Source organism: Lampris incognitus, chromosome 7, assembly GCF_029633865.1.
Source record: "Lampris incognitus isolate fLamInc1 chromosome 7, fLamInc1.hap2, whole genome shotgun sequence".
NCBI lineage: Eukaryota > Metazoa > Chordata > Actinopteri > Lampriformes > Lampridae > Lampris > Lampris incognitus.
Window position 1 is genome coordinate 21958279 of NC_079217.1, and position 15319 is coordinate 21973597.

The following is a 15319-nucleotide window of genomic DNA, read 5'->3' on the forward strand; positions in this document are numbered from 1 at the left end:
TCCTTGTTTACCTCTGGATCAGAGTACAAGGGATAAATGCAAAGAGAGAGAGAGATAATGTTGGAATTAAGTTCAGTTTTCTTTTGTCAGTGTCTGGGCACTGAACAGGCTTTTTGTGCACGCCCAGATTTTTTTTTCTCTCTCTCTCCCTGAAATATAAAACGGGGAAATGGTTGTTTTTATCTCAAAGTATAGCCAGCTTTTCATTATTTTTCCTTTTTATGCTGACTTGGGTCATTTGTTCCAATTATCAACATTTTATACTGCTTCCCAAACCCGCTCCTTCCATCCTCTCAGTACCCTCATTTAAGGCTTCTGCAGAGGAAGGGCGTGCCTGTTAGGTCTTAAGACATCAGCCCAAGTACTGCGGGCTATAGTTGTGAACACTCGCCTCCATCTAAACTTGATATGTAATTGGAGGTAGCGGATGGTTCATAAACAAAATACATTTATTTGAAGGTTATTCATGTCATTGGTGCCGTACCCTCATTTCAAATAAATACCTCACTTTCCAAAGTCACACTATATACATACTATATACATAATGTATATAGTGCAGGCAGGATGGAGTGGGTGGAGAAGCGTGTCAGGAGTGATTTGCAACAGAAGGGTTCTAGCAAGAGTTAAAGAGAAGGTTTACAAGATGGTTGTGAGACCAGCTGTGCTATATGGTTTGGGGACAGTGGCACTGATGAAAAGACAGGAGGCGGAGCTGGAGGTGGCAGAGTTGAAGATGCTAAGATTTTCATTGGGAGTGATGAAGAAGGACAGGATTAGGAATGAGTATATTAGAGGGACCGCTCAGGTTGGACGGTTTGGAGACAAAGCAAGAGAGGCAAGATTGAGATAGTTTGGACATGTGTGGAGGAGAGATGCTGGGTATATTGGGAGAAGGATGCTGAATATAGAGCTGCCAGGGAAGAAGAAAAGAGGAAGGCCAAAGAGGAGGTTTATGGGTGTGGTGAGGGAGGAAATGCAGGTGGCTGTTGTGACAGAGGAAAATGCAGAGGATAAGGAAGAGATGGAAATGGATGATCAGCTGTGGCGACCCCTAACGGGAGCAGCTGAAAGGAGTAGTAGTAGGATGGTTCATAAAAAAGTGTCCTCTAGGTCAGGGGTAGGCAATCTTATCCAGAAAGGGCCAGTGTAGGTGAAGGTTTTTGTTCCAACCAAGCAGTTACACACCTGACTGATCGGACTTATCAACCAGTAGAGTCTTTGCTGAGGAACTTGATTAGGAGACACAAGTGTGTAATTGCTTGATTGGAACAAAAACCTTCACCCACACTGGCCCTTTCTGGATAAGATTGCCCACCCCTGATCTAGCTGAAGTTCTTGCTGGCAGTGTAAATGAGTTCCAGAGTGAAACAGCAGCGTGTGTGCTGAACAGATGCTCAGTAGCTTGGTTTGCTGATCAGGCCTCAGACTCAGGCACAAACCGTAGGTCTTGTTTCAGACGTTTGGCCTCTGCTTGCAAACGTAGGATGGAGCGAATCACAACTGCTGCATATAGACGTGCGCACGGATGCACAAAACGCACAAGCAGCCCTTCGTTTGGTTTTGTTTGAAGCCTTGTGCATCCTTCCACCCACTGCAGTGAAATATGAAAAGCACACCGGGAAAGAGTTGATGCTGTCTCTCTCCCTCCTTCGCCATCTCCTATGCACACCCGTCGCCCACATTATCAGATCCAAAGTAAGAGCAAGGTTAGCAAAGTTGAGAGAGAGAGCAACACCTTACTTTCTAACAAGCAGAAATCCTCAGGGGGATTTGGTGACATTGTTTAGATGTCGATACAACATATAATCATGACCAATTTGGGCCTCCAAGAGTCAGCGGAAGACAGGGGGGAGTGAGAAAGGGAGGCAGTGAAAGGCAGATAAAGGTGAAAATGGAAAAATATCAGATGAAAAGTGACTATCTGCAGACTTGTGGAGGTCTGAGTGGTGTGCTGTCAGCCCTCTCCAAAGTCTGCACTAAAAGGCAGACCAAAGGGCATATGCAGATGCACAAAAGCCCCTCACATACATACATACATACATAGTACATACATACACATACATGCATACATACATACATACATATATAAACAGAGACAGTCCCGTACACTTATGCAGTCTCCGACAAACAACCTCACACAAACCAAATACCCTTTTCCACATGCACAGGGTCTGAGTCACATTCATCTAGAATTGTCTGTCTCAGACTGTGAGTTTCTCTGACTTCATACATGCATACATACATACATACATACATACATACATACATACACACATGCATGCACACATACATGCATGCACGCATGCATACACACATGCATACATACACACATACATACATGCATACATGCATAAAGAAACAAGTTTGTTGGGATGTTTGACATGTTTGGTGTTCTACAAATCAAATTCCAAGCAACAGGAAATAAATGGATAGTTTTGCTGAGCAGACTGTTTGGGCACTTGAGGTGACTGAGTCAAAGATGTCCCCAGTGATGAGGAGGGAGCCATTCTTTTTTCTTTTCTTTTTTTTTTTACATAAACACGCAATAATAATTCACCTCTCTCATATTGCATTTATCAACTATGATAAAAAGAAAAAGAGCAAATTTTGGAAAATATGAACATAAATATGGAAAACCAGTAAATATTGCAAATGAAATATTAAGAAATGCACAGAGTCTGTCTGCAAAACAAGACCCCCCCCACACACACACACACAAAGATCTATATAAAGAATGTAACATCATACAACACTGAATTGTTTAAGGTGACTGTGACAGGCAGGTCAGTGCAAAGCCAGGGGGACCGAGATGGAGAAAGCACCAACACCAGCACCAATCACCCGAGACTAATGTCAATGTCAAAAATGACAAAGCAAAGGAGTCCCAATATTAACAAAGGCAAGTCAAGAGACGCTGGAGTGGAGGACCAAGAGTAGTGGGCCCTACAGCAAAATAACACATTCTACCTCGAACATTAATTCACACACCTCTTCTTCTATCTCTCTTTTTTCCACTTAAACTTAAGGAGGATGTTGTTTGTACCTGCTCATAAAGGGGGTTTTGTGTATGTTATGTCTATCTATGCTTCCCAAGTGTGTTGAAAGCATGTGTGATCACAACTATAGTCTATACAACTAACTAATCTAGAAAAGCTACACATTGCATTCAGGATTCAAGAACTTTATTGTCATTGTGCCAAGCATGACATTGCAGTTGTGTCAACCTCAAGATGGTGCATATATAAAAGAGATAAGAAATGTAAAATATCATCAATAAAAAGTACAGAGTCTAAACAATATAAGTGCAAAATATAAGCAGTATAAGGTACATTCAAAGGACTTGAATCAAGTGCAACTGGACTTGGTATATATCCAAGGTATATTCATGGATATATACCAAGGATATATACCAAGTCCAGGTGCACTTGATTCAACTCCTTTGGATAACCATGACCTGGATGAATGAGAACATTCACAGACAGTATAAGGTACAAAATACAATACAGTTAATGATGAAATACAACTTAGGAGGTGCAAAAACACCATCAGCAAAAAAAAAATGCAGTAAAGGTGTGGTGGACAGATATGAAGTGGTTTCAAGTGACATGTGAGTAAATATTACAAATATTGCACATGCCCAATAGTGGCAGCACATCAGTCTCGTCGGACTGAGGAGATGTCTGAGTTCATTAGTGCCACAGCTTTTGGAAAGAAGCTGTTTTTCGGTCTATTTGTGCATTGCGGATTGCTCTTAAGCCCCTACCTCATGGGAGGGCCAGAAACAGATGTTGTCCAGGGTGTGTAATATCTTTTATGATGTTCTAGCTCTCCTCACACAGCGAGTGCTGTGAAGATGTTCTAGTGAAGGCAGCTCAATGCCAACAACGTCCTATGCTGTGTCCACAACACACTGGAGGGCTTTTTTTGTCAGCTTTGGTGCAGCTGCTGTACCAGGCTGTCATGCAGTTTGTTAGGATGCTTTCGACAGAGCATCTATAAAAGTTGGCAAGCAGCTTATGGGGGAGATCGGTATTGTATTTAGAAATCACGTCAGGACAGAAAACCTTGTGTCGCTCGACACAACCTCTACGTTGCATTCTTTATTTAGACTGACACAGCATCACAGGCAGACCCGATCAAACAACCCAGAGCCCGCAGGCATCACCAATCGATCCCAGCACAATAGAACAGCACCAAATCAAATGCAGCACTGTCGATGTGTGCAGACATAACATTCCCCCCCCCCCCCGGCAAGATTTCAAACATGAAAGGTTGACACAAAGTCCTCTAGGTGGCCAGGGCGTAAACATGTGCAAACAGGTCGCGGGGCGGCCTGAGGCTGGGCAGGCCGAGGTGGGGAGGGAGAAGGCAGGGGAAGCTGAGGCCCAGGAATGTCTGGGGCCCGTGTAGGAGCTGCATGAAGCCCCGGGGCGTCTCGCCATGCTGAGGGAATGGCTAAGGTTGTGTCACCAGCTGTGTGTGGTGGAGCTGACACCTTCCGTAGACGACTGGAGTGCCACCGAGTGCCATTGCTGAGGAGGTAAGTGGCTGGGCCCAGCTGATGGGTGACTTGGAGAGGAGAGGACCAGTATGAAGCCATTTTATTGTCCCTGTGGGGCCTGCGGACCCTGACCCAGTCTGACACATTGATGTCTGGCACCCTGGTTTGTTTTGACTGGTCAAACCATTGCTTCATCCGCGTCTGCTGACGAGTGACTGAGGCTCTGACCCCAGAGGGAGGTGCCTGGGGTGTGGAGGGGCGGAGCCTGTCAAGGGGCATGCACAGTTCCCGGCCTAGCATGAGAGAGGCTGGGGAGACGCCTGTGTTCGAGTGCTGTGTGGCCCGATAGTGCAGCAGAGTGTGACGGATGGCCTGCGTGAAAGAGCACCCTTGGGCCATGTGTGCTCTGAGGCCGTTCTTCAGTGACTGGTGAAAACGTTCAACGCCGCCATTGGCCTGGGGGTGGTAGTACGCAGTGCGTATATGACGGATGCCCTTGCTTTCGAGATAAGCAGTGAACTCAGCAGAGACCAGCTGAGGGCCGTTGTCAGTGGTGATGGTCTTTGGGATGCCCCAGCGAGAGAAAAGAGAGTCCAGGAAGTCGATGATGATCTGTGAGGTCACAGTGCCGGAAGTGGTGAGTTCAGGCCATTTTGAGTGTAGATCGTAGGCGACCACCATGAAGCGTTGGTGGTGGGGAACTCCATGGATCTCACCACAAATGTCCAACTGCAGGTGTTCCCAGGGCTGAGAGGGCCAGGTGAGAGGTTGCAGGGGTGGGGGAGCCTGGTGGCCAGTCTTGCCACTCACAAGGCAGGCAGAACAGTCCTTCACCAGAGCCTCAATATCTCTGTCTATCCCTGGCCACCACACCAGGTCTCGGCAGCACTGTTTCAGTTTCACAATGCCCAGGTGGCCTTCATGCGCCATATTCAAAACACGTGCACGGAGAGCAGCTGGGACCACTGTGCAAAACCCACGTGCCACGCAGGTGTCGTTCCAGCAGGAGAGCTCCTGTCTGACTCGGGCGAACGCAGCCAGCTCCTCTGGGACCTTGTGAGGCCAGCCGTTCTGGATGTAGGTGCGGAGCTGGGAGAGGACAGGGTCCTGTTCGGAGGCTGCCCTCAGCTTCTGCAGAGAGACAGTGGCCTGAAGGGGTGTGTGTAGCATTTGGACAATGTCCTTTTCCACACAGTCAGTGTCCGTCTGTGGAGCTGGGGTGGAGACAGAGCGAGAGAGCAGGTCGGCGACAACATTGTCTCTGCCTGGGGTGAACTGCAGGCTGAAGTTGTACTGGCGGAGGCGGTCAGACCAGCGGTGCAACCTCAGGGGTTCGTGGCCTGTCCCAGATGTGGACAGCAGCGCTGTCAGGGCCTGGTGATCTGTCCTGAGGGTGAAGAAGCGGCCATAGAGGTAGACGTGCCACCTTTCACAAGCCCAGATACAGGCTAACGCCTCACGCTCACCCACAGAGTACCGCTGCTCGGTCAGGTTGAGGGCACGGGAGGCGAAGGCGATGGGCTTCTCCACACCGATCTGGGTCTGAGACAGCACAGCCCCTATCGCTGTGGCTGATGTGTCACAGGTCACAAAGGTGGAACTGGAGATGTCGAAGTGAGCCAACACTGGTGGTGAAGTCAGTTGAGTCTTGAGATCACGCACAGCGTCACTGCATGCCTTTGACCACACCCATGGCTCGTCCTTACGCAGCAGCTGGCGCAGGGGGGCTGTGGTCGCAGAGTACTGGGGAAGAAACCTCAGGTAGTAACTTGTCATACCCAGGAAGGAGGCGACCTGGGCGGCCGAGCTGGGCTCAGGGATGGCCTGAATGGCGTCCACGTTGGATTGTAGTGGAGTTACACCGCTCGCTGACAGCCGGAACCCCACGAAGTCGATGGCTGGCACAGAGAGGACACATTTCTCAGCATTGAGAGTTAGCTTGTGCTTGGACAGGGCTGCGAAGACCATGTTGAGGCGCTTGTCGTGGATTTCACTGGTGGGCCCGTGTACCACTATATCGTCCAGATAAATGGCCACGCCCAGTATGCCAGCCAGCACGGAGACCATGATTTTCTGGAAGCAGCTAGGGGCGGAGCTGAGACCGAAAGGCATCCTGGTGTAGCGAAACACTCCTGCATGTGTCACAAAGGCTGTGAGGTTTCGGCTGCTGGGGTGGAGGGGCACCTTTAAGTACCCCTGTCTGAGGTCGAGCTTGGAGAACACCTCAGAGCCATAGAACTGAGCAGTGAGTTCTTCTGAGGTGGGCAGTGGATACTTATCAGGGACCACTGCCTTATTTACTGCACGTAGATCGACGCAGACATGCAGGCCCCCTGACTTCTTCTTAGTCACCACGAGGTTTGAGACCCAAGGTGACGCGTCCACCGGTTCAATGATGCCAGCTTCCAGCAGTTGTTGCAGCTCGGCGGAGACCCCATCACGGAGAGCCAACGGGATGCGGCGCAGTGGTTGGATGACAGATTTCACAGCAGGGTTGAGGAGAGGTTGATGGGCGAAGGCGGAGAGGCAGCCCAGCCCCATAAACAGCGATGGCCACTTCTGCTGCCAAGGTGTGGCAACAGTCAGGATTGCTGTCCCCCTTGTGTCTAAGAGGGAGAACCCCAGAGCGGAGAACAGGTCCAGGCCCATCAGGTTGGCCCCACGGCGTGCCACATGAAAAACTGCATTGGGCACCAGCTTGGTTCCATAGCGGACAGTCACTTGGAGAGAGCCAACCAGATCGATTTTGGAGTCACCATACCCACAGAGGACAGCTGAGGGTGCGGACAGTGAACCGAAAAATTGACTGTTGGTATCAACATTCAGGAGAGACACACCTGCACCGGTGTCCAACAGCAGGGGGATGCACACATCATTAATTTTGACTGTGCATGATTTGAATGACACTGGCCCAGAGCTCACCTTGTGAATGCCGGCGGTTGAAGACTGGGGGGTGTGGCCCTCTGACCCAGCCGGGGAAGATCGACAGACGTTGGCAAAGTGATTTTGCTTACCGCAGCTACGGCATATCTGGTCAGGGGCAGGGCAGTTCTGAGCCCTTGAAACATGAGACCGAGATCCACAGTTACCACAGGACTGTTGAGGGCGGGGCCGAGAACGCCGTCGTTGCAGTTGCAAGACGTCCCCAGAGGAGTCGGCGCCCGCCTCGCTCTGGCTGGGTTGCGTCCCGAGGGGCAGCCGTGAGTAGAGGGAGGAGTCGTTGGCAGCGTGACTGGAGGTGGCCACTTGCTGTGTATTTAGCATAGCAGCACACTCAGCTGCTCTCTCAACCTGTAGTGCGATGGTAATTGCTCTGGACAGCAGCAGATCGTCTTTTTCCAGCAGGAGAGTGTCACGCACCTTTGCGTTGTTGGTGTGTTCGATTAGCTGGTCGCGAACCATCTCGTCCTGAAGCGCGCCAAACTTGCATGAGCTAGCTAGCCCTCGCAAATTAGCTACATACTGCTGCACAGACTCACCAGGCAGTTGGTGTCGCTGACGGAATATAAATCGCCGAAGGAGGGCACTCTGTGGAGCAGCGAAATGGGTGCTCATAAGTCCCACAGCTTCGTCAAAGTTTGTGACGTTCCCCAGAGTCCCGAGCACACGATGACCCTCTGCTCGCAAGCAGTGTAGCAACAGAGCCGTCTTCCTAGCCTGGCTCACGTCGTCGAGCCCTGAGGCGATGATGTAATTTTCAAAACTATGTAGCCAGCGAGTCCATGGTACCGGAGGCTCGCCAGGTAATGCCAGGAAGGGGCCAGGTGGTGGGGGAGAGATATCAGCCATCCTCGTCGCCAATATTGTATTTAGAAATCACGTCAGGACACAGCGCTGTCGCTCGACACAACCTCTACGTTGCATTCTTTATTTAGACTGACACAGCATCAGAGGCAGACCCGATCAAACAACACAGAGCCCGCAGGCATCACCAATCGATCCCAGCACAATAGAACAGCACCAAATCAAATGCAGCACTGTCGATGTGTGCAGACATAACAATCGGCTGTCCTTAGCCTCCTCAGAAAATAAAGGCGTTGTTGTTTCTTACCACTGCTGAGGTGTTGTCAGCCCAGGAGAGGTCCTCTGTGATGGTGACTCCCAGGAACCTGAAGCTGGGGAGTCTCTCCACAGCCTCTGTGTTGATGTGGACAGGATTGTGTGTGTGATCTTCTTGGAGGTCCTAAAGTCCACAATAATCTCCTTAGTCTTTTTGGTGTTTAAGACCAGGTTGTTGTTAGCACACCACATTGTCAGGTTCTGAACCGCCTCCCTGTATGCTGCTCCATCATTGTCTGTTATGAGCCCGATGAGTGTCGTATCCTACGCAAACTCAACAATAGTGTTTGAGTTGTGGATGGGTTGGCAGTCATGTGTGAATGGTACATAAAGGAGGGGGCTCAGCACACAACCATGGGGGATGCCGGTGCTCAGGATGAGGGTGGAGGATATGTGCTTGCCCAGTGTTACAGTCTGGGGGCAGTTGATGAGGAAGTTCAGTATCCAATTGCATATGGAGGGAGTTAGTCCTAGATTGTGTAGTTTATTGACCAGCTTGTTTGGTATGATGTTGTTAAACGCCGAGGAGTAATCAACAAAGAGCATACTGACGCAGGTGTTGGGTCTTTCAAGGTGAGGCTGTATTTCGAGCCACGCAGATGGTGTCCTCAGTCAATCTCTTTGCCCAGTAGGCAAACTGGTGTTGGTCTAGATCTGCTGGGACAGTGCCTTTGATGTGGGTGACCAGTCGTTCAAAACATTTTAAATGACAGGGATGAGAGCGACTGGCTGATAGTCATTGGGACAGGTTTATTTTAGGAACGGGCACGATGGTGCTGGATTTGAGGCATACGGAGTCTGTGCATAAGGATAGAGAGAGGTTGAAAATGTGTGAATACAGGTCTGTCTTATGGGCATCTCTTCCTCGTCCTCTGGTCTGTCTTATAACATTCTGTGTGTTCAAAATAATCCTGGAATTGAGAGATGGCTCCCATATCACAGAGAGATGAATCAGTTCGTCTGGACACAATGTTTATTGGGAGACATGTTTCATCACTTATCTCCCTAGTGACCTCTTCAGTTTCAACTGACTGCAGGTGTCCCCACCCTTATGAACAATACAGTGGTATAACGACTGAGAACAACGACTGATTTCATATGCAAATTGTCATGACCACTAACTAGAGTTCCAATGGCAATTTGTACTACTCACAGAGGATTGGGGAATGGTTGCAATCACAGCATTGTGATTGGCTTGTGTTAAGGAGGTGGCAAAGAAGACTTTTATGTCCTGTAATGCTCATTGCCTTAATCTAGTTCTTGTTGATAATGTCAGAGTAGTCCCAGAAGTTGAACGCTTCTTTTTTCTTGTGCAAAAACTATGCATATTTATGTCAGTCTACAATGACATCATTTTGTCATTGTAGGTTACAATGAAATTTGTTCTTTGCATTTAACCCATCCTATTGTATTGGAGCAGTGGGCATCTGCAGCGCCCGGGGACCAACTCCAGTTATTATTCCTATTGCCTTGGTCAGGGGCACAGACAGGAGTATTAACCCTAACATGCATGTCTTTTTGATGGTGGGAGGAAACCGGAGCACCCGCATGAAACCCACGCTGGCACGGGGAGAACATGCAAACTCCACACAGAAGGGACCTGGGACGGCTTGGGGTTCGAACCCAGCACCTTCTTGCTGTGAGGCAACAGTGCTAACCACTGGGGCACCGCACCACCCAAATTAACTAGCGTTACAATGGCCATGTGTACCATTCACAGAGGATTGGGGAATAGTTGCAATCACAGCATTGTAAGATGGCGACAGATGTACTCTTAGGCCTCCCTCTCGGTTCAGGGATGGTCATTCCCTCTTCACATAGAGGACCTCTTTACTCCCCGTTTAAACCAGCATTCTGCCCTATTATGGATGTCACAGTATGGTCACAGCAATTTGCATCTGAAACCGACCATTGTGCTACTGTATTGTATATAAGGGTGGGGATACCTGCAGGCAGTTGAGACTGAAGAAATCACTTAGATGAGGGATGAAACATCTCTGTCTCAACAAACGTGTCCAATGAACTGATTCAACTTTCAGTGATTTCCTTACTTGGATTATTGAACATGAATCAGGACATACACATTGCATGCATTCACTGTAATTTACACCGGTAGACTGGTGCACTTATGCAATGCTAAGTCTACTAAACAACATCCTGTTTTTATTGTTATGATGTTAGCTCTTTCAATAGCTATAAGTTTAGATTTCTGAATGCAAAGAATATCCTTAGTCCCTCATGGGTGATTGCTGTCTTTCAGTGCTTAGTAATGTTGCTGTTCACATTTGAATGTATTTATGATGCTATCTGTAGCTCAAATCTGTTTTAGTCAAGGTTTATTTTAGGGGTAAATTATCCAGTGAGGGGGGTCACAAAACATTTCACAGTCACAGATCACAAAAAGGCAAGGGACGAAACAATTGCATTACATAGAAAAAGACAACAGCAATGACAATAATATGATGATACAAACAAAATATAATATAGAAATAACGTGACAAATAGTACTGGCTGTGCAAAAAAGATAAACTACTTTAAAAAAGTGATTTGTATAAATCTGTGAATTTGACTGGAGCACGTGCATGGGCACAAAAGACGTGCCCATGCACAAAGAAACAAAATAAGGAACAAATTCTGCCTGTAAAACAAAAACAACAACCTCCAAACACGAAATCCCTTGACTTTCTTCTTTACCTGCCGTTTGCATTATTCAGATAGTTTCTTCAAAGTTGTTGGAGTAAGTGCACATCCTTGTCATTTGTGGCACACTGTCGGAATGGTGTGTGTGTGTGTGTGTGTGTGTGTGTGTGTGTGTGTGTGTGTGTGTGTGCTGTTGGGGTGGGGGTGGGTGGGGGTAAAGGACAGAGTATATCCGTGAGAGACGGCGAGAATGTTCCACACTCCCCATCACCTCTTCCTGATCCCATCCGCTCGGCGACGTGGCCAATCAGCGCTTGTCAGGAAACACATGAATGGTGATATCCACGGACCGGGCTGGAGGAACAAAGGAAGAAGCCGCCCGTAGCGAGAGCGAGAGAGAGAGAGAGAGAGAGAGAAGGAAAGAAAATCTGTCGTATTCGCTACTTGAACTCAAAAGAAACCCCTCCTCCTCCTCCTGCGACTCGACTAGTTTGGGATACTCAGTGAATAAAACCACACTAACAAGCTTCGACCGACCGGAAAGAGGAAAAGTGTTTTGTTTTTTTTGCTTCGCTTTGAGAAACCAAAACAAACTTGGCGTCGTGAGAAATTCGCTTCGGATCTCGCAGCGAGGCTTCTCGGCTTGTTGTTGTTGTTACGTTTGGCACGTAAGTACATTTCTACAATTCAATTAAACCCGGTTCGATGTCTGGCGGACCGCGTTACGTTACACAGAGAGTAAGAGGGAGGAAAAAAGGTAAATGCGATGCTTTCGCCCCCCCCCGGCTTTGTGTGGCGAAAATCGGCTAACTTGCGACTCCCAACTTTGGCCGTGCGGTTTGCGACGATGACGTTCATTGTTGTTTCAGGCTTGCCCAACACGAATGTAAGGTCACGACAGCTAGTTGTTAGAATAAGTAAAACAAAATAAAAATGATTAAAAAAAATCGCCGTACCTTGCACGTTTCTTCTATTACTGTTCTGGTGTCTCCTTATCCCCCCCCCCCCGCGATAACAACGTCTGAGGAATCTTAGGGTTTTAACATGGCGGGGGGGGGGGGTAAGTCCAACAGGGAACACCTGGGGGGGGCAATGTTCCTCTGTTGTATTTGTTTATCTATTTTACTTTTTTAAAGCACTTAAATAGTTTCTAGTGATCTGTGAGAGGGAAAACTCGACCTCAGATGAGATTGTGAACGGGGCATCATCCACCCACAGAAGTTGGAGTGGTGTGTAACATGACGATAGGCCTGCAGAAAGCTTTACCACCTCAGCTACATATGCTGCAACACTGCTATAATTAACAGACTACATTCTTCATTTGGATTTTAAGCCCCTATAGTAGCTGCTTTTCTACAGTACTTGGAATACGCCAGCGGACCCTGTTCAGGTTCTGTACCTTGCGGTGTGCAGCAACACCGTTGTGCAGTGTTCTCTAGAGGTCTATTTATGTCTTTTACTTTATCTTCTAGCCCTGGCATCCATAGCTTCCTGTTAGTGCACCCAGCCAGACTCCCAATAAAGACCGTGTTCATAGCATAGAGAAGTATTTACGATGTAAATCCAATTTGAGCCATTACACTTCGATTTCCCTCAGTGGTAACTAGACTGCCACTGTAAGTGCTCAACAGAAGGTCATTGTCGGGCAAAAAAAAAAGAAAAAAGAAAGTTCTCTCAGCTTGCTATAATTGAACACCAGCCGCCCGGTGGGTGCTAGTGAACGTATCATTTTCGACATGCCTTTTATTATGAATGTTCCATGTGACAGATTATACTAGACGACTGAGATGTGCTCTCCCCCCTCAATGTGAATTGTTGTACTGAATCTTGACAGCAGTTCTTATGAGTGGAAGAGTGTTTGGGGTCAGTGAGCAGGGTTTTCGCCCATATGCACTGATTCACAATCTTAGTGCTACCTAAACAAGTCTAGGACTGGAAAGGAAATAACACATTCACAATATTTAACAACTTCTTGTACAGTGTAAAAGTGAACCACTCAGTATTCAGCCCCCCCGTGATACCCCTTCAGATTGATCATTGCTTTTTCCCTCCTATTGTAGCTCTTGAAACATCCCTCTATAAACATCCTACATACTGCACACAGAATAAATCTTCTGAATGTCAGAATAAATCTTCTGAATGTAAATTCACCGAGTCCTTACTTCCTCGGGATGAATAATGGTTGTGCTTTGCATCTTTGACAGTGTGCGATAAGCTTTAGCTTGCTGCGATTGACTTGATTTTGTTATTGAGGAAAATAAAAACTAGGGGATCTGAAGCTCCCTTTAATTATCCTGGCAACGAATATGGAAATTGGCAGGAGGCTTATATTTAACAAGCACGAGGATAAACTTGCTTTTACCTCCCTGTCTGTTTATGGATAATCTAATTAGATTTTGTTTAGAACATGAGATACTTTACAGCGATCAATGCCTATTCAAGTTGGTCTTTTCGAAGGCTAAATGCTTTGTCAGTAAACGCTGACATCTGCTTTGTCCTCCTGGGCATTGGCAAGCTACTGTGCAGGTTAAGTGTTGTGTGGAACTTTATGTGGGTGGCCTATAGCAGATGGTAAGAGAGCACTGGCTGTTGGTTTGTTGGCTTACTGTTCGGTAAGCTTGAGATCACTTGTCTTAAGTTGTTAGCAATCTCATTATATCTTAAGTGTCAGCAGTTTCTTTAGGTTTCCCTCATTGTAAGCAATGTGACAGCTGACCTGAGTATGGTAGTCCACTCTATTTCCTATGTGCCCGGTATTGGATTACTACTCAGATGCTCTTCTCATCGTCACCATTGACCTTTTTCCAAACTGCCACCATCAGGAGGTCCACCTTCTGGCCTTTTGTAACCAGTTGACCTACCCCCAATCTCCCAATAGCCACCTGGTCCAGTGTCATCCTCAGTGCCCCTGACCACACAGAAGAAAGCCACTTTATTTTTGTCATTGTACAGGTTACAATGAAATTTGTTCTCTGCATTTAACCCATCCTATTGTATTTGAGCAGTGGGCAGCTGCAGTGCCCGGAGACCAACTCCAGTTCTTTCCATTGCCTTGCTCAGGGGCACAGACAGGAGTTTTAAGCCTAACAGAACTGAAGTTAACAGCAATTTCTCAATTCAGTGACAGTTTGAACATTATCTGAGATTTAGGATCACCTCACTCCTTTACATAGACTTGGATTGGTATGCAAATTAAAAGTTGATTTAGAGAGGGATTTTGTTTTTATTTTTTGCCACCCAAGTGTGAATACACGTCTGCAAGTTGCGGTAACGGTGTGGGGGATATTTGAGCATGACAGTTGGGGCACATTCATCTTGAGCTACGTGTGAATGTCTAGGACTGTTGGTGAAAGGAGGATTTCATTTGAGAGTGTTCTTGGAATGTGGACTTAAATTGTGATGGAGTGTTCCATTTCCCACGACACACTGTTTGCTCTTCTTAGCCATATAAAGTGCACAGAGCCTCAAGGAAATTGTAGCTGTTGCAGTGTAAGGTATGGAAACACAGGCCTGGTGTATGATGTCTTATTTATTTATCTATTTATTGCTTTTTTTCCGCCCCCCCAAGCCATGAAAATGTCGTATAAACATTGGAGTCTGTTTTTCACTGTTCTCTCCAGGCATTGTGGAGTACCGTGGAGAGGACGACATTTCCTTTTCTTTTTTTTTTTGTGAGTGTGTTTAACCATGTAACACCAAATCAAGTTCTTTAAATAGAATGTGAAAGACGGTCTCTCTCAGAGGCTGCGTTAGGTTGTTATCTCTCGCTCTTCCGATCCATCTTTCTCAGATCACCTATCCCTCTTTCTCAGATCACATTACTTAATGATCGGTGATGGAGATGAATGAGCCCCCCCCCCCCCCCAATTGTCGCAGCATAGGTACACCAGATGCAAAAAAAAAACACATTTCGTCATAGGAAAATGTGTGGCACTTTGCTATATGCATGGCCAGTTTTGTCCCCAAGTAAAAGGAAATTACAACAACCAAGGGAGGGGCTCGGGAAGGAGGGCCACTCGTATGTGCTCATTACCCACCCATTTTTGCTGGGATATTGAGGTAATTTACAGTTACAAATGAAGTGGCAAATAATTGCTATGTCACTCGACATTGTGTCAA

General features: G+C 47.2%; 1 protein-coding gene across 1 annotated transcript in view; it reads left to right on the forward strand.

Moving 5' to 3' along the window:
* Positions 1 to 11590: 11590 nt before the first annotated feature.
* The window catches only part of LOC130115741 (SPRY domain-containing SOCS box protein 4-like), a 70571-nt gene continuing 66842 nt past the window's right edge, over positions 11591 to 15319 (forward strand). The window contains exon 1 of the mRNA XM_056283549.1: positions 11591 to 11868. The gene's annotated coding sequence lies outside the window, so the exon portion shown is untranslated. The remainder of the gene's footprint in view (positions 11869 to 15319) is intronic.